Below are 21,052 nucleotides of genomic sequence, written 5' to 3' on the forward strand. Positions count from 1 at the left end.
AGAGGAAGTGGTATTTGACTTACTCCTAGGGAAGACACAGGATGTTCAGAATTTTTTGATCTTAGTCAAGACTATAAATAAATATTCACAATTTTGTTCCATCTCCCATATCGTACTACATATACTCACATGATGAGATTAAGAAAATAAACAAATTTGATTTTAATAATAAGTATTTGTTGAATCACAGAGCTGAAAGTAATATAGAATTGCCAGCCTGGTATTAGAGATAAGAAAATGAAGATTTAGAGGTTACATTTCATGCTGCACTTCATATAGTCAATAATAGAGGTAAGATTTGAACCCTGATTTCAAATCCAGTATACAATCCATGACATCATTTTCTTTCACTCAAATATTTTTGTTGTCATGTGATTCTTAATACAATTAATGCTTTTGTTATGAGTTTCATTTAATTGAAAATAAGATAAATTTCTCTGAAGATAATCAGGTTTCTCTGGAACCTCCCTCACTGGGTTCTTGGAAGATGATGGGGATAGTGGGTTTCCATTCAACTTCCCATTACATATTCCCTTTCACTGAGGTAGATGATCATGAACACATTTGGTTTGTGCTGTGAATCTAATGAAACTCTTATCTGCTGCCAATTGTTATAACTGTTTAAATCAAGGCTGAAGTCATTCAGTTACTGGCTCCACTTAAACAATGAGATTGTCTTTCTGGATATTCCCACACAGATGCATTCTCTAGGCATATGCTAACATAAATCATTCTACAATTCACAGAATAATTAATTAAAATGCAGAATTCTTGAAGATTTACAAAATGGTTTCTTCCTGACAAGTCTGTGGAAATGTCATTATTTTCATTGACAACAGAGCTAGTTGAGGCTCAGAGAGATTAACAAATTTTCCTGTAGGTACACAGCTAGTAAAAGTGCAAACTGGACTTGAATCCAGGACTCTTAATCCCAAGTATAAAGCTTTTTCTCTTAAATGCATCTCATTTTTTAAACAAAAATTTTAGTGACACTTTCTGTTCTTGACATCAAAGTCATTTCCCAATGTACCAACCTCCATTCTCGCTCCAACTGAACCCTCTGTTATAGCAAAGAAGAGGTGAAATCCTTTGATAATGTAGTCATAACTGATAATGTATGCAGTAATCTGCCCATGTAGTTTGTACTTACCCTTCTAAGGAAAAAAAAAAAGAAAAATATATTTTATCACGTTCTTTCTGGGACCAAGATAATAAATCTTAATTTTCAAAATACGTTCGTTATGTTAAAACAAAGTATGCTTTCCCATAATTGTTTTGTTTTTCACTCAATATAATTGCATCAGAAGAATCTGAGATTGATGTTCATCATAATATAGTGCCCTCTTACCCATTATTACATTGATCATAGGTGTCAAAATGTAAATTAAGACAGGGTCACAACCTTGGGCTTCTTGGGACATGTAGTTAATAGTAATTAAAGCTATTTATTGCTTTTCCTTTTATTTTTTTAAGGAGTATTGGCTATTTAGTTGGAGGACCTGAATAGAGATCCTGCTGAAGAGGCATCATGTCTGTATGACATTGGTCAAGTCCTTTAATTTCCCTCGGCTTCAGTTTCTTAATCTTTAAAATTAGGGAATTGGACTAAATGTTTGCAGAGGTTCCATTAAATCTGTGATACCACAATTTGATGACTCAGGCATTCCTTGCAACTCTAAATCTATTACCCAATGATATCTAAAGACCATATAACCTACCTCCTCTTGTTCTCCCATCCTCATATTTATTTTAGTCTATATGGATCAGATATATATATGGGAGGAGGGGCACTCTGGAGTCTGTGTTGTTGGTACTGTGGAATTTTCCTTCTTTGGGAAGATTTTCCATCTTGTATCTAGACTGTTTCCAAAAGTACTGGTCATGGAGGTGTTGTTGATGGGTATATAAAGCAGGTTAATCAAGGGACCACAGAAATCATTTCATCTCACAAGTTTCCTCCCAACCATCAAATACTGATTATATTTACATAGAAATTGACTCATTATCACACCAGCTGATAAACATTACTGGAGTCAGAGCCTGCAGAAACTTATTTGCCAGAAAGAATCTATCATCCCAGCTGCCTAGAGGATATAATCTGTTTAAAAATGACAACACACAGACAAGACTTCTCTCCACCATCTTATTTGAGGTCCCTGTGGCACACTCCAAAATGGGTCTTCATGTTAATGAAAATCAAAGTAAAATACATTAAAAAAGAAAAATAAAAGTTTTACGAGATTAGAAATTCTGGGAGAAGAATTGTTGAAATCTCCCAGTAGAAGGATTAAAAAAATTATCTTTCTGGTTTTCTTTCCTCCCACCACACCTAGCTCTCAACCCTAGATGGTTGCTGGAATTTAAAAATAAAACCATTTTTGTCATTGTTGTTAGAAAAATAAGAAATAATATTATCTACTTTTGTTGTTCAATCATTTTGGAGTAGTATTGACTCTTTGAAACCCAATTTGGGGTTTTCTTGGTGAAGATACTAGTTAGTTTGCCATTTCCTTCCCCAGCTCATTTTACAGATGAGGAAACTGAGGCAGATAGTGAAGTGACGTGCCTAGGTCACACAGTAAATATTTAAGGCCAGATTTGTGCTAAGAAAGTTGAAACTTGACTTCAAGCTGAAGACTTTAGCTGCTGTGCCACCTACCTACCTTATTATCTACTATAGCTTAAAATAAAGATTATTCTCCTTCCTGGGAACCAGGCTTATTTACCAAAAACAAATAAGTAACAGAAACAAGTCATAGTTTACCAATGTATTAAAAAATGAATAACAAAAGATATGGAAAACTTACTTTATGGTTTTTTACTTTACTTTTAGATTTTTTAAATTACTTTACAGTTTTTAAATGTCTTTACATATATTATCTCATTTAATAACTATGACAATGCATAAAGTAAATATTACAGGCATAATTACCCCCATTTTAAAGATAAAGAATTGAAGGTAAGAAATGTTAAATGATTTGTCTGGTATCATGCAAGTAGGAAGTAGGTAAGACAGAAATTTAATCCAACTCTTCTTGACTTCAGGTGTTTCTGATATTCTATCTTTTACCTCGAACTGCCTCTCCCAACCAAAAGCTACTTCTAAATGATGTTTTCTTTATCTCTGTTACACTTTAAGAAAGGTTTCTATATGAACTAGTCATGTCACTTTTTCATCTGGATCTATTTTTCCTAAAGTTTTCTATAAAGCTCCTCTTCATAAAAGTGATCATTCTCTTAACCCCAGTGGCCAAAAATGAGCCAGTCTACTGCTACCATTATTGACATGCGGTGGAAATGCCAGCAAAGTTTTTATGTCGCAGTGTTCTATATTTATAAGGAAATTTTAACATTCTTATGCCATAATTCAGTCACACTAATTAATCATTCCTTCTCTGTCAAAAGAAGCATTACATGACAAATCCAAACTGTAAAATTCAAAAGTAAGATCTCGGTTTTATCCTTTAAAATGTTGCTTTGTTCAAGCTCAGTATAAGGATTTGTGTCTTATTTATGCTGATAGATTGCTAGTTTTCATCACTAATGAATTTGCAAATTGTTTCCACATTTCTCAGAAACTTCCCAATTTTGTTCCTATTTATCTGGTTCTTGTGATTAATAATTACAATTTGACTAATTCTTTGTTAACTATATATCATTTTTTTTGCTGCTCAGAGAAAGGGTATTTTTATAGGGGCATATTTAGTTGTATTTATTTATCAACTAGAATGATAAATAATCAATATATTTCCCTTGGAAAATCAAATCCTTTTCATATATGCTCAAGATCACAAGTTATTCTCATTAAAGTAAGCATACTATTTAGATAAATGATTGGCCTTGGCATTAACAAGAATTATAAATTAGAAGGCACAAATTGTTTCTATATACTTTTTTTTTTTCCCTTTTAGGCACCCTAAGGCAGCCAATGCAAGTAGGACATGGAGAAGGAAAATATATATCTTCTACGAATGTGTAAACTATTTGAGATAAGGGATTGTTTCATTCTTTTCTCAATATCCCCAGTACCTAGCACAGTGCTTTGCACAAAATAGATAATTAATCAGCATTTATTAAATCGAGAAAGGTCAGGCAGGAGTCAGAACAAAGTTAATGTGCATGAGAGAATAAAGAGAATTATGCAAATGTTTATAGTCATGGATCAAGTTTGATATGAGGTGTGGAAAAGATGCCAACCTGAAATGGTAAAAGGAATTTTCTTAATTAGGAGTTCCTTGTTTTTTTTTTTTATTTCAATAGTATTTTATTTTTCCAATTACATGCAAAATAGTTTTCAACATTAATTTTATAAGGTTTTTGAGTTCCAATTTTTTCTCTCACCCTTTCTTACTTTCTCCCTGCCCAAGACAGCAACAATCTGTTTTAGGTTATATATGTATAATTGTTTTAAATATATTTCCATACCAGTCATGGTGTGAAAGAAAAATCAGAACAAAAGGGAAAAGCCATGAGAAATAAAAAGCAAACCAGAAAATCAAGTTAAAATAGTATATTTCAATTTGCATTCAGTCTCCATAATTCTCTCTCTTGATTCAGGTGACATTTTCCCATCCAAAGTCTCTTGGATAATTGTATTGCTGAGAAGAGCTGTTTGTCACAGTTGATCAACACATAATCTTGTTGTTCCTGTGTACGATGTTTTCCTGGTTCTGCTCACTTCACTTGACATCAATTCATATATGTCTTTCCAGACTTTTTTGAAATAAGCCTGCTCATCATTTCTTACAGATCAATCATATTCTATTACATTTATATACTATAACTTATTCAGCCATTGTCCAACTGATGGGCATCTCCTCAATTTCCAATTCCTTGCCATCACAAAGAGCTGAAAGAAACATTTTTGAACATGTGGGATATTGTCTCTCTTTTATGATCTCTTTAGGATACAAACTTAGTAGTAGCACTGATAGATCCAAGAATATGCATAGTTTTGTAGCCCTTTGGGCATAATTCCAAATTGCTCTCTAGAATAAATGGTACAATTCACAAGAGAGTTCCTTATCATAACTGAAAATCACAGATAGAGACCCTATTCTTCTATTTACTTAATACTTTAAGATTTTTGTAAAATACACAATGCCTGCCATACAGTAGGAAATGAATAAATGCTTGGGATTATCTGGAAGATTTGTGTATTATATTATTTTAGTCTCCTTGAGGCATCTTGTGAATTGGTTATTATTAGTCTCATTTTACTGATCAAGAAGCTGAAGTTCAGAGATGAATTAACTTGCTAATGACATAGTAAGTGCCACATATATAGGTAGTAAGTACCAGAGATGGGAGAACTCAGTTTTTTCTGACTCTAAATCTAACATGCTATCCACTAAGTGATGATGCTAAATAATTTAAATTCTCATCTGAAAGTTATGTGTAGAGTATAATTGCATCAGAATTCAGATTTTGACAAGTAATTTTTAAGTCCTTAAATTATTTGCATAATTAAAATAAAAAAGATACATACTTGATAGAAAGTTATTTTTCTACCTGCATTTCTGATTCAGTAACATATATCATAAAGACTAGTTCTATGATTTTTCCATAAAAGTCAAACAAAATAGAACATAAGCAAAGTGAAGAAAAGTGCTCATATGATTAAGAATATAATGGAGCTTCTGGAAAAATTAAAATACAAGAAAGAAGGCAGATAGAAATCATGAAAGTTATTCTGCAATTTTTAGGATATTCTCCAAAGGATAAATGGCGTATTTGAAGAAATTAAAGAAAAAATTAACTATGATAAGAACATTGGAAGACCAAATAAAAATAATATTACAGAAACTCATTTTAAGGGACAATTCAAACTAAATTTAAAAGATGCTTTAAATGTAGAACATAATAGACTAACCTAAAAGAAATAAAAGAATCAGTCAATAAACTGATTAACTATAGCAGACTAACACAGATGGATTGAAGGAAATACAGTGTTAGAAAAAATCACTGAATTATTCAAAGAATTAGAAAAATTGATGAATCCCTTTCTAAACCTGGCAGACAGGTCAAGATTTCAGCAGTTTTAGGGTTATTGACATCTCAGAAGATTTAGAAAAATGTTTTAAAACAGCACGGGAAATATCAACAAAAACTTTTCAGAATTCTGAAAAAGTAACAGATAATACACAAAGGATCCATTTTACCCTGACAAGAGACAGCATAAAACCAAACACTCCTAGACATATTTTGGTTAAACTTTAAACATTATAACAGCAAGAGGGAAAAATAGTCCAGACAGCCAGAAGATAGAAATTACTCACCAAGAAACATTAATCAGAATCACAAAAAACTTCTCAAATAATACAGGAAATAATTAGAGGAATTGGAATATTACCTATTCAAAATTAAGAAACATAAATTAGATTAATTTACCCATGAAAATCAGCATGTCATTTAAAGGCAAGAGATGCCTATTTGGGTAGATGCACATAAAGTTTGAAAAATTTAAAGAAAGATATGTGTACTTCCACAAAATCTGAACACTGGTAAAATTTACAAGTCAAAGACTTAAGTATTTATAATAATTTCTATTTCTCAAATGAAAATCAACCAGCCAGTAATAAAATGTGACAATTCTAAAAACATCATATTGAATATAACCAAATATTTCAGAGAATTAGCAAAAAAAGGGGAAAATATAGAAAGGAACTTGAATGGGAAAAGGATAATCTCAAAACATAGATTAGATCCTACCTTCAACAACTGGGAAGAATAAGCTTAAAAATGCTATACAATTTGAAAATAATATTATTTAAAATACATTTTACTAGTATCTTTCATTTTATTTTATATTTCCTGCTCTATTTCTCTTCTACCTTCTCCTCTGGGCAGCATGGTACAGTAGAAAGATCATTGGGAATGGAATCATTGGGTGTGGGTTCAAATCTCAACTTTCTTTTGCTATTTGTATGACTGTGGATATATTATTTAACCTTTCTGGATATTGGTTTTATTATCTATGTAAGTAAGGCTTTATAAAAATTAAGATGCCTTCTAGTTTAAAATGATCATATTGTGAACTTTGGAGTGGTTTTATTAAGTTTGGCTCAGTAAACAAGAAAGATAAATTTACTTGAGACAGAATGAACAAAGAAAATGCAAAATTAATAATGATAAAAGTTACTGAATATATTAGTATTCCAAATGTATCAGCATTCAAAAACAATATGCTAACATTCCAAAGAGGAAAAAAATAATTAGAAGAAAAAGAAAAAAAAAACATATCCATTACAACTTTGGAAAGGAAGAATTTTTTTAATCAATTAAACAATTGGAAGGGCTTTTCACATAATATCAATGGATTTTATTACACTAAAATTTTTTAAAAGGAATTAAATAAAGTAGTTCTAATAAAAATTTCAAGATATTTATGATTTATATGGACATGACCGACAACATTTAAAGAAGGAACTACAAACTATTAATTGATGTGTGAAAAGATCCTCAAATTGTCTAATAATTTGAAAAATATACATCAAGACAATTATATATCAAATTATACCCAGCAGAATAGTAAAAATTAGCAAATGTCATGGTGGGCAAGAATATTGGAATATAGGAAAACCTAAATTCTAATTTATATTAGATACTTAATAGATTTCTGATCCTGGGTGAGCCCCTTAACTTTTTTCAGTCTCGGTTTCCTCATCTGTAAAATAGAAACAATGATATTATCTGTGAGAAAGAACCTCAAAATCTGAAATAATTTTAGAAATAAATTTATTAGATCATTTGGTAGAGGAGAGGGAGCTGGAAAGCTCTTGCCTGGACTCTGGAAAGTTTACATCATGTAGGATTTAGATAAGGGTTCTTACACAGGAATCATAGGTACACTGTTAAATACTTTTGCCAAGAAGACAAATTGAAGACTAAGTGGATTGAAATATATATGAGTAAACATAAATATTTAATAAAATTTTGGTGAAGCCAAAACATACAAGGAATCCAAAACAATATTGAAGGAACCCAAAAGAAGACCTTGATATAGAGAACCAAAGCAAGAATGTTTTAGATAGATCCAGGACCTAGGAGAATCCCAAATTCTTTGTAACCATCTCTAACATTACTGGAAGGTTACTGAGGTCACAGCAAATTCTGGGTTCAAAGAAATTTCTAGTTAGATTTAAACAGTATAATAATTAAGAAATTTTAACAACAATATAATAAATAATCATCCATGATAACAACATCTACCTCCCAGGTGTGTTTTGAGGATCAGATGAAATTATAATACTTTGCAAAATTAAGGTGTTATGTAAGTGCTGGTTATTATTATTATTATCATTATATTTCAAAATAGGTGGGGCTATGGAAAAACAGCCACATTTTTAGGAGCATTGGAGGCTGGTACAAATATGTTAGAGAAAAATATAGCAATATGTATGTAATGAGAATCAAGAGGCTTAATAATAATTTATGAACCAACATTTTCATTATGAGAACTTTAGCTTGTAAAATGTTAAAAAGAACTAAAGGACTTTTAGGTGTGAGAAGAATTATGGCTGCACAAAAATATTAATGTCCTTTAGTTTTAATAGCAACTTAAAAAGAAAATCCTAGGCACAAACTATATGTCTGACAACGGATATGTTGAATGGACATAAATTACATGAATGCTTTTTTTTTTTTTTTTTTTTTTTTTTTAATATAAAGGTGAGGAGCAATTGCGTCAACCAATCATCTCTATCCTTACCTGCAAGAGGAGCTTTCTCTATGGACACAAATCTAATCCTGTCTATGAGGTTATTTAAACCCTATGAAGTTGCCCAATAACAGAAATATTAACTGATTTGATCAATGTCATATGGCTAGCTGGTGGAAGAACTTAGTTTTGAACCCATGTCTTTGTAACTCAAACTTCAGCACCTTATCCATGAAATCATAATAACTCTTGTTACTGCAGTATGTTAACATAATGGGATAAAAATCCTAAGGAATGGCAAAGGATCTATATTAAGTGATAAAGTGATTATCAAAGCATTATTTAAAATAACAACAGAAACAACAAAATATTTACCAAAGCTAAATATAGTAGAACTTCAGACCAAATTTTGAAAAGCACTTGAGCAAGTACTTTTTTTAATGTTGTTTGTGAATTCCTTTGATTTTACTCTGATACTAAATATTTTATATAACATTTCATTCCATATTTGGTATCTGATTATTTGGGGGGAAAACTAGGTGGCCTTATGGAGTACCATATCAGAAAAACCTGAGTTCAAATCTGTCCTCGAACACTTACTAGATATATGAGCCTGGGAAAATCACTTTACTTCATTTGTCTCAGTTTTCTCATCTATAAAATGAGCTGGAAAAGGAAATGGCAAACCACTTTAGTTTCTTTGCCTATAAAAATAGCAAAAGGTATTGTGAAGAGTGACTAAACAAAATCTAATTATTTGTTTTTATAATGTGATGTGATGCATTGAGTGATGGACTTGGAGTCATCTAAATTCTAAGCCTATTTTTTTTTTTAAAGTTATTAGCTGTTTAATATAGTTAAACCAACTATTTTTGGCAAGCTCAGTTTCTGCTTCAGAATAACAACTAAAAAAAACAAGGTGATATAATAATGACTTCAATCAATCAATGAATATAAAGATTGAAAGATAGTATTAGTAAACTGCTTTAGGAATCTTAATAAACTATATAAATATTGAGTATTATTGTGTTTATAACAAAATTTAAAGAAAAAACCTAAAATTTCCCAACCTTTCAAAATACTATTTAAGTGGGGTGCCACCATTTAAAGGTAACTTTGTTACATGAAATTAATACATTCTATAATTGTTGTATATGTATAATTGTATAATAATTGTATAATTGTTATTTATGTTTGAGGAAGTAGCAAAGCAACTTTATCACAAATATTTAAAATAATTTTATATGTATATGGTAAAACAATCCAGTAGTGAAAATGACTGAGATTTTCCATAGAAGACTGAGGCTTTACTTTGGAGTTGAAATAAAATATATGGATAATCTATCTGTAAAATAAACAAACCAAAACACCTCAAATTAGTTCTCCTTAATTTGATGTTAGTAGTTTTAACTTTACTAACTTGGCATTGCCAAGTTAATAAAAGTTAGAATACTAATTGGCTTTTTGTTACCTATAAAGAGTTCTTTGACCTGTGAAAGATGAGCTATTTATACCTAGTGAGAAATTTACTCACTGGTAGAATTGGAGTCTCGGAGTTCAAAGTAGGTTAAGCTTCTAGCTCCTGTTTTTATCCATCTCCCAGAGCTAAATCAATGACTTTGCTTTCAACACTTAATTATCTTTATCATCCAAAAATACTTCACTTTTAATGAAAGAAAAGATCAATGAAGAAGGGGAAGATCAATGAAGATAAAACTGAAAGAAGGAAGGGGAGGATGAAACCACCCAGGGAAAGGAAAGACAAAGGGAAGTGTTGAAGGTGAAAGGGCATTGTGAGAGCTTGAGAGAAAAGATTATCAAGTACAAGAGCTGCTCCTACCCCATCTCCCAATAAGATTCCAGAGTTCAAGGAAATCAAAGGCATATCCCCTCAAGATATGGAAAATTGAGCAATCTAGGAAAAGGTAGGAAAGAAGTAATGCTGTGTACTCCCCTTCTGCTTAGAATCATTTTTTACTAAGGAGTTGAGATTTTTCACATCAAATATCCTTTTTACTCATTTAATTTTTATGTACAAAATCAGCAATATTAGAATAAAAAAAAGTTCATTCTTCACTCTTGCAGTTTATTCATATCCATATATATATGTGTGTGTGTGTATATATAAACAAATCTTTTCTTCAGTGAGCTAAATACAGAAAGTACTTTGAAAATGAAAGTCAGGACCCTAGATATACTGTAAATCCATAAGTGGAACTGATCTCCATTTTTGAAAACTGGCAATGGCTAAATAAAAACTGACAAGAAAAATTTTACTGGTCACACCATTCAACCCCTCAAAGTCTCTTTTGAGTCTGGGGTTAAAAAAAACACATGGAGAAAAAGCACTTGAAATATTTTTAGAAACAAATGTCTTCATATAGATAAATTAAATTACGTCTGACTGGTGGCAGCCAGTACTAGTTTTGTACTCATCACTTGTCAACATATATAATTCAATGTATTTCTAGTTGCTTATAGTCAATCCTTAACCTAAGTGTGCTTAACTTTCAAGACTTCCAAGCATTCTTGTCATTTTATGAGTAACCTCCTTTTCACATGTGCATTGATTGGCAACCATGCACATTTGTGGCTATCTGTAGTAGAGAAAATAATTGAGCAATGCCATGTGCAAGTTTTATGAAGTAACTAGTATTCTACTAGGTGTTTTATTGGTCTTGTTCACCATCTTTTTTTAAGAAAATGTTTTCCAAAAACATTTTATTTTTCCAAATAAATATAAAGAAAATTTTTAACATTTGTTTTTGTAAGATTTGTGTTGCAAATTTTTCCTCTTTCCCTCCTCCCTCCCCAATTAACTATGCAATCTGTTACAGGTTATACATGTATAATACTTTTAAATATATTTCCATATTTGTCTTGTTGGTTCACCCTCTGTTGTAAAGATCTCCTCAATATTTATTGCATATTTTCATTGTCTGCTGATTCCCATCATCAATCATCCCCTCAAGGTTAAACAACTTTCCTCTACTGTGCACCCATACTCCAAGACCCTTAAGGATATCAAATGGTGCAGGAAACAGACGTTGCTGATGGGTTATTTCAAGCTGATGTGTCCTTAATAATTTTGACATCATCCAGCAATCACAAGGGACAACATCAGAAGTGATGTTGAGACCTGTCTCAATATCTCAAAGTAGCAGCAATTAAAATCCCAGTAAGCTTTCCCTTGGTTTTCAGAAGGCAGCTAAGATAAAAAGGTTTACAGTAGTATAGTATACAGTACAATATACTCTCACATCACCTAACACCATGAAAGTTAAGATTCAGGTTAAAAATGCCTTCATTTTGTACTGCTATACAGTATTTGTGAGACTGTATATTTCATATGTTATATTGTTTGAAATAATTTTCATTGAATTGTAAATACAAAAGAACAGAATAACTAGGGAGAGAATGTTTTGCATGTTGCCAATTTTATTTTGTGTACTATATTTATTTTATTTTATATTTTCCCCATTATATTCAAAACAATTTTTTTAACATTTGTTTTTAAAATTGTTGAGTTCTAGCTTCTCTCCCTTTGTCACCACCCACAATTAAGACATGTGAAATTATGCAAAATGTTTCCATTAAAATCAAGTTGTGAAAGAAAAACAACAACATAGATCCTTCACCCTAATGAAAATAAAACCCCCAAGAAAAATTAAGTTAGAGAGAGAGAGAAAGAGAGAGAGAGAGAGAGAGAGAGAGAGAGAGAGAGAGAGAGAGAGAGAGAGAATTCTTCAATATGTATTCAGACACAATCATTTCCTTCTGTGGTTATGGATAGAATTTTTCATCATAAGTTCTTCAGAGTAGTTGTGGATGATTGCTGTGTACTGCACTTAATAGGCTATTTCATGGTTATTATGTGAAGAAATTACATATTATCAAAATTAATGTTTTGTTTTTAAAATTGTATGCAGTAAAATATATTTTCAGCAATAACGTGAAAGATCACATTTTTGGTGATTGTGGGAATCTAATCCCTTATTTTTTTATAAATTCAATTGATCACTATATTGTTTTTAACTTTCATGCCATTTTCTAGGAACATTGCCCTAATCAAATTTTGAGGATTATTTGTATCTGAAAATGGGCTTCTTACCACAGAGTTTTAGAATATATCATCTAGTCCAGGACTTCGAGATAACATTATTTGGAGAAAAAATGCTGGTTTTGGAATCAGAGTACCTATTTTCGAACTCTGGCCTTACTACCTCATTTATAAAATGAAATTGAACTAAGATCCCGCTAGGCTTTAAATCTATAATTTCATGATCTATTCATTTTATTTAACTTGTTAATGAAATGACAGGTTTCTCTGTCACTGAGTTCTCTATCTACAAATGTGATATATTTCTGGTGTCCATTGATCTCTTGGAACAAAACCATCCTTAAGCCATCTGGAGTGAAATTGAGATATAGCACAAAGGGTTTTTTATTTTATTTTTGATTGGCAGAAGCCAACATTGACATGCATATGTGAGGCAACCTATCAAATTCTTATAGGCTTCATACCACGCTCCCCAGTGATCTCCAAAAAGGGACAAGGAGCTCAGATCAGATGGTTTATTTCTTCCCTTCTGAATATAATTTTTTTAATGATGTATCCACAGATAAGATTATTTAGAAGCTTTCTATTAATGAAATAGTTTCCCACAAAATATTCAACTACAGCAAAGACCAGAAAATAAAACCGGTTTTTGGTAATTCTTGAGTTAATTATATAATCAGTATTTCTCTCTTCTCTGAATCAATATATGGGAGCACTGAAAAATGGATTTATCAATTGACATTTCTAAACAAGAACTTTCTCAACAATCTACTTTAAGTTTTTCCTTATGCTTCTCTAAAGACTTCTATAACAAAATGAGATAAAACCTACAACTCTAATAATAATAATTATGGATCATTATGGTCAGAATAATAAGCACAGTGAAGTTTTGAATTCTCTATACTTTCCAATTATATGTGAATGTAAGACTGTGGTCTGTTATAGAATATCTTTTATGAAAGTTGGGGGTATAGGATTTAGGGAAACTAAGAGACTTCAAGAGAAAAATAAATTTTTGAAGATTAAATATGAATTGTGATATTTTGAAGCCATGATTTTCAATATTAAGTAAAATTACATAGATGTTTCAATATTTGTTTTTATATTCTGCATTAGCAATAATGATTACAAAGAAAAAAGAAGCTAATGAAAATGAATCTATTTTGTCTTAGCCATATTATGGTTTAATAGCAGAATGAGAATTTTATTCTTTTGAACACTATAAAGATTTGCTTTTGTGGGTGTTGTATATTTACACATTTGGGTTGTTTTTAATGGTTCACACCAAATGTAGAGAAATAAATATTTTCAGACCTTTTCAAAGTTCCATTTTCTTTTTTTCTTTTTGCTACTTTTTTCTTGCAGAAGAGTAAATATCAACAATACTTAGCTGCTTATTAGTAGTTGAAAGTGATAACAGAATGTATTAGAAACTAGAACTGAACAATCTGTTATTTACAAGAAACACCACTGGAATAGAAAGGTACATACAGAGTTGAAATTAGAGGCTGGAGAAGAATCTATTATGTTTCAACTGAAGTAAAAATGAAAGGTAGGAGTAGCAATCATGATCTTAAAGCAAAAGCAAAAATATACCTAATTTAAAGATATAAGCAGGAAAACTACATCTTGCTAAAAGGCAGTATAGACATTGAAATGATATTAATACCAAATATGTATGCACCAAAAGGTATAGCATCCAAATTTTTAAATGAATCATTAAATGAGTTATAAAGGAAATTGACTGTAAAAGTATACTAGTAGGGAACCTCAACTTTTCTCTCTCAGAGCTAGATAAATCTAACCGTAAAATAAATAATAAAGAAGTTAAAGAGATGAATAGAGTTTTAGAAAAGTTATATATAGTAATTGCTGGAGAAAACTGAATGGGAACAAAAGGGAACATACAATTTTTTCTACTATATATGACACCTTCACAAAAAATGGCAATGTATTGGGGCCTAAAAACTTCACAAACAAATATAGAAGAAGAGCAATATTACATATAATTATTTCAAGTCATAATGCAATAAAAAGTGCATTCAATAAAGGGCAATGAAGCATAGGTTAAAAATTAATTGGAAATTAAATTATATTATCCTAAAGAATGATTGGATCAAAAACCAAATCATAGACATTATTAACAAATCAATAATTTTATTATTAAAGGAATGACAACAATGAGACAACATACAAAATTTGTGGGCTGCAGGTGAAGTAGTATTTAGGGGGAAATTTATCTCTCTGTATATATCAATAAAAGAGAGAAAGAACAAATCATCAAATGGGTATACAATAACAATAATAACAAGGACTTTAAAACATCAGATTAAAAATCCCCAATAAGTACCAAAATTGTAATTATGAAAATAAAAGGAGAGATAAAAGTTAAACAAACACAGAACTAATAAAATGAACAGTAAAGATGAAGAGGTGTACAGTCTTTGACCACATAATACCAGTACTAGGTTTGTATCCTAATGATATCAAAGAAAAAGGAAAAGAGCCTATATGTACAAAAATATTTATGGCAGTTCATTTTTGAGCAGCAAAGAACTGGAAACTGAGAAGATGCCCAAAAGTTGGGAAAAGGCTGAACAAGTAGTGATATATGATTGTGACAGAATATTATTATGCTATTAGAAATGAAAAGTAAGAGAGTTTCAGAAAAATCTTGGAAGACATATGCCATGATACAATGTTAAATGAGCAGAACAAAGAGAACATTGTACATAGTAACAACAATATTGTAATGGTGATCAACTGTGAAAGATTTAGCTACTCTGATCAAGAAAGACAGTGATCTGAGACAATTTTATATGATTCATTATGAAAAATGCTATCCACTGCCAGACAGAAAACTGATGAATTCTAAGTGCAAAACAAAGCATAATTTTCCACTTTTTTATTTTTTACTTTGTTTTCTGGTAACATGACTAATATGAAAATATATTTTGCATGATTTTGCATGTATAATTAATACCATGTGATTTGTTTCTTAAATGGGTGAGGGAAGCATGAGAAGGAGGGAGTTTGGAAATTTAAAAAAATATATATAAAAAATAAACAAACAAGCAAATAAAAAAATGAAAGTGGGGAGGATTATTGAAATCTATACTTTGCATAATGACTTTGCCTCCCACATATTCATTATTTTGTTTCTTCATTTACCTCTCATTTCTCAGGTCCTTGTACTACAGTTTTGAACCCTACCACTTGCCCTAAACTCTTCTCTTTAAGATTGTAAGTGATTCATTACTTGCTTAATCTGGTGGTCTATTCTCTTTTTTTTTTTTTTTTTTTTTGTTGTTGTTGTTGTTCAGTTGCGTATGACTCTTTTTTTTTTTTAATTTTTTTTTATTTAATAGCCTTTTATTTACAGGATATATACATGGGTAACTTTACAGCATTAACAATTGCCAAACCTCTTGTTCCAATTTTTCACCTCTTACCCCCCCACCCCCTCCCCTAAATGTCAGGATGACCAGTAGATGTTAAAATATATTAAATATAACTTAGATACACAATAAGTATACATGACCAAAACATTATTTTGCTGTACAAAAAGAATCAGACTCTGAATTATTGTACAATTAGCTTGTGAAGGAAATCAAAAATGCAGGTGTGCATAAATATAGGGATTAGAATTCAATGTAATGGTTTTAGTCATCTCCAGAGTTCTTTTTCTGGTATAGCTAGTTCAGTTCATTACTGCTCCATTAGAAATGATTTGGTTGATCTCGTTGCTGAGGATGGCCTGATCCATCAGAACTGGTCATCATCTAGTATTGTAGAAGTATATAATGATCTCCTGGTCCTGCTCATTTCACTCAGCATCAGTTCATGTAAGTCTCTCAGGCCTTTCTGAAATCATCCTGTTGGTCATTTCTTACAGAACAGTAATATTCCATAATTTTCATATACCACAATTTATTCAGCCATTCTCCAACTGATGGACATCCATTCAGTTTCAGTTTCTAACCACTACAAAAGGGCTGCCACAAACATTCGATCACATACAGGTCCCTTTCCCTTCTTTATAATCTCTTTGGGATATAATCCCAGTAGTAACACTACTGGATCAAAGGGTATGCACAGTTTGATAACTTTTTGAGCATAGATCAAACTACTCTCCAAAATGGTTGGATTCATTCACAACTCCACCAACAATGAATCAATGTCCCAGTTTTCCCACATCCCCTCCAACAATCATCATTATTTTTCCTGTCATCTTAGCCAATCTGACAGGTGTGTAGTAGTATCTTAGAGTTGTCTTAATTTGCATTTCTCTGATTAATAATGACTTGGAGCATCTTTTCATATGACTAGAAATAGTTTCAATTTCTTCATCTGAGAATTGTCTGTTCATATCCTTTGACCATTTTTCAATTGGAGAATGGCTTGATTTTTTATAAATTAGAGTTAATTCTCTATATATTTTGGAAATGAGGCCTTTATCAGAACCTTTGACTGTAAAAATATTTTCCCAGTTTATTGCTTCCCTTCTAATCTTGTCTGCATTAGTTTTGTTTGTACAAAAACTTTTCAGTTTGGTATAATCGAAATTTTCTATTTTGTGATCAGTAATGATCTCTAGTTCTGCTTTGGTCATAAAGACCTTCCCTTCCACAGGTCTGAGAGGTAAACTATCCTATGTTCCTCTAATTTATTAATAATTTCATTCTTTATGCCTAGGTCATGAACCCATTTTGACCTTATCTTGGTGTGACGGCGTTAAGTATGGATCAATGCCTAGTTTCTGCCATATTAGTTTCCAATTTTCCCAGCAATTTTTATCAAACAGTAAGTTCTTATCCCCAAAGCTGGGATCTTTGGGTTTGTCAAAGACTAGGTTGCTATATTTGTTGACTGTTTTATCCCTTGAACCTAATCTATTCCACTGATCAACTAATCTATTCCTTAGCCAATACCAAATAGTTTTGGTAACTGCTGCTCTATAATATAATTTTAGATCTGGTACAGCTAAGCCACCATCATTTGATTTTTTTTTCATTAATTCCTTGAAATTCTTGACCTTTTGTTTTCCATATGAACTTTGTTGTTATTTTTTCTAGGTCATTAAAATAGTTTTTTGGGAGTCTGATTGGTATAGCGCTAAATAAATAGATTAGTTTAGGTAATATTGTCATCTTTATTATATTTGCTCTCCCTATCCAAGAGCATGGTGGTCTATTCTCATGTCCTATTCTGTTTGATTTTCTATGGCTTTAGACTCAGGCCCTCTTGAATAGTCTTTCCTCTTGGTTTCTATAATGTTGTTTTTGTCTAAATGTTTCTTTTCACTCTCTTCTGCTGGATTATCATCTATATTGTACTCTCTCCCTGTGATTATTCTTTATTTGGTCTTAAATCTGCTCCCCCTGCATATACTTTCTCTCAGTGTGACTGTTAACACCATCTACTGGTTCAATCGTCATCTCTCTGCATATGATTCCCAGATATAAATATCCTGTCTTTCTCTGGAGTTCTAGCTCCACATTACTAAGCACTTTTTAGCCATTTCCACTGTGATGTCTTCTTGAGATCTCAAACTAATTGGTCCAAAATGAACTTCACACCAGTTTTCCCACAATACTTTCTTCTTCCAATGTTTTCATTTTTCTTTTGAGGGAACTTCAATCCTTGGAGTCATGTATAAGTGCTTGAAGTTATCTTTGATTCCTCCTTCTCCAACACTTCCTCCACCCTCCATATTAAATAGTTGTCAAGTATCACTGTTTCTACCTCAACAACATTTCATGTGTCTGATCTTATCTCTCAACTTACATATTTCTTGTTGTTTTTGCTCTTTAGTTCTTTCAGTCATGTTCAACCCCATTTGGGGTTTTCTTGGCAAGGATATTGGAGTGTTTGCCATTGCTTGCTCCAACTCATTTTACAGATGTGTAAACTGAGGCAAACAGGGTTAAGCTAAAACTTTCCTAAAGTTACACAGCTAGTAAGTATTTGAGGTTAGATTTGAACTCATAAAGATAAGTTTATCCATCATTTCATATAAATTACCAGTTCAGATTAGGTAATACATTATCACCTTATCCTAAATATATATAATAGATACACATACATGTGTGTGTCAATACATACATACATACATATGTATGTATTGATACATATGTATGTCAATACATACATATATATACATCCCTATATGTATGTATGTATTGACACACACATATGTATCTGTATCTATATCCATTTTTACTCTATCCATTATGCCATTTAGTTGTTCCCCTTCTTATGCATCCTTATAGTAGTTAGGTAGTACAGAGGATTGAGTGTTGGACCTGGAAACAAGAAGTCCTGAGTTTAAATTTGGTCGCAGATATTTCCTAGCTGTGTAATTCTAGGCAGTCACATCTTTCTACTTCAGTTTCCTCATCTGTAGAATGGGAATCATAACAACACTTACTTCTAAGGGTTGTTTGGCAGATAAAATGAGATAACATTTTAAGACACAGCTGGTAGCACAGTTGATGGAATACTAATCCTAGAATCAGGAATATCGGAATTCAAATTTTGACCCAGACACTAGTTGTGTGATCCTGGGAAATTTATTTAAACTCTGATTGCTTCCGTTTGCTGAACTGAAAAAAAGGAGATAATAATAGTACCTACCTCAAAGAGTTGTTGTGAGGATAAAATGAGAGAATATTTGAGAAGTGCTAGGTGCTGTGCTTGGCACATAGTAGTACTGATTACATTCCCTTCCTTTCCTCTTACATAATAACCGCTAAAATTGTTCTTTCACTGCTTCCCTGGACTACGACAATAGCTTCCAAATTAGTATGCCTATTTTTAGGTCTCCCCTTTCTTACAAATAGCTGACAAATTAATATTTTGAATTCGCAAATGTATAGTTGTCTCTTTCTTTAAAACATTTAGTAATTTCCTATTGACTGTACTGATAAAATACAAACCTCACTTCATGATTTAGTTTCAGCCTACCTCTTAAAGCTTATTATATATTACTCCTCTTTGTATAATCTATGTTCCAGATAAATTGACTTACATAACAACATTCCATCTCCTACCACTATATTTTTGTACCAACTGGCTCCAGTAGCTGGAATGCTCTCCCATTCCCTCCCCCCCCCCCATTCCCACCCCTGCCCTCATCTTTTAGAAAGCCTGGGTCCCTTCACTATTTAGCATGGGGCCACCTCCTATGAGAATCCTTTCCCAAAATCTCACAGTTGAATATTCTCTCTCACTGAAAATTATTTTTTATTTACTAATCCATGTACACATCTTATCTGCCATCCCCAACACCATGTCAGCTCCCTGGGCTTTTATTTTCTCTTGGAATCACTAGAATATTTGTTCAGTCCTTTCCCAAAATATGGATTTATTAGATGTTTGTTGGATGAAAGTGGATTGCTTTTTTATTTTCATGGCTATAATGTATTATCTAGTCTGAACTGGTAATTTGCATGAAATATTACTGAAATAAAGTACTAATTAGGATTGTGACAAGACATTAATATGATGATTATTACAAGGAAATTAAGAGGTATAAGAACTGGATAAGGAGCTCAGGTGAATATTCTAGCTCAATTCAATTTCCTTCCTTTGTGTTCCCTTTGTTGTGAGATATCCCAACCCAACGGACTGTAGTTCATTGTTGACCAAAGGGATGATTTGTTGCCTCAACATTAGATCTTCTTATGAAAAGCTTTTCATTATCTGTAACAATACTAGTACCCAAACAACATGTGCTACATATAAATCTTGCTTCTGTTTATCCTCTATATTTCAACATTTTTCTTCTTAGGAGCCACTAAATATAAAACAGACTCATTCTTGCAAAGCATCTAAGCCCCACAGCTTATTAAACAAAAGGAGTATAAGCTTAGAATACATGAAAGAGTATGAGAAAATGTTTCTTATCCTTATTCTTAGAGAAAGTGTAAAACCTTTCATATAAGACAGAGTTTCTGACCATGAGACAGCTTATATTATGTGCAGAGATTTTGAAACAAGGGCATTTCAGAAGGAGAATAGCCTCTTTTATCTGCTGATTTTTCATTACAGGCTATAAAAATGATTGTGGTTCTTATGGGAATGCTAACAAAATAATTACCAGTTAGTAAACCTATTTTGGGAAGACATCTGTCTTCTACTTAAATCATCTGAAATGATAGAATATGAAATTAACAAAAGCTAAATTACTCCCTCACAGATTCCACAGGTTCACATAGACTCCTAATTTTTTTTCCTACTCAGAGGGGATGGTTCAACTTTTCAAGGGAAGAAGGAAAAAAGAAAAAAAAACACAAAATTCTATATGCCAACCTCATTTTTAAAGACAATAT

This window comes from Sarcophilus harrisii, chromosome 1, assembly GCF_902635505.1.
Source record: "Sarcophilus harrisii chromosome 1, mSarHar1.11, whole genome shotgun sequence".
Classification (NCBI taxonomy): domain Eukaryota; kingdom Metazoa; phylum Chordata; class Mammalia; order Dasyuromorphia; family Dasyuridae; genus Sarcophilus; species Sarcophilus harrisii.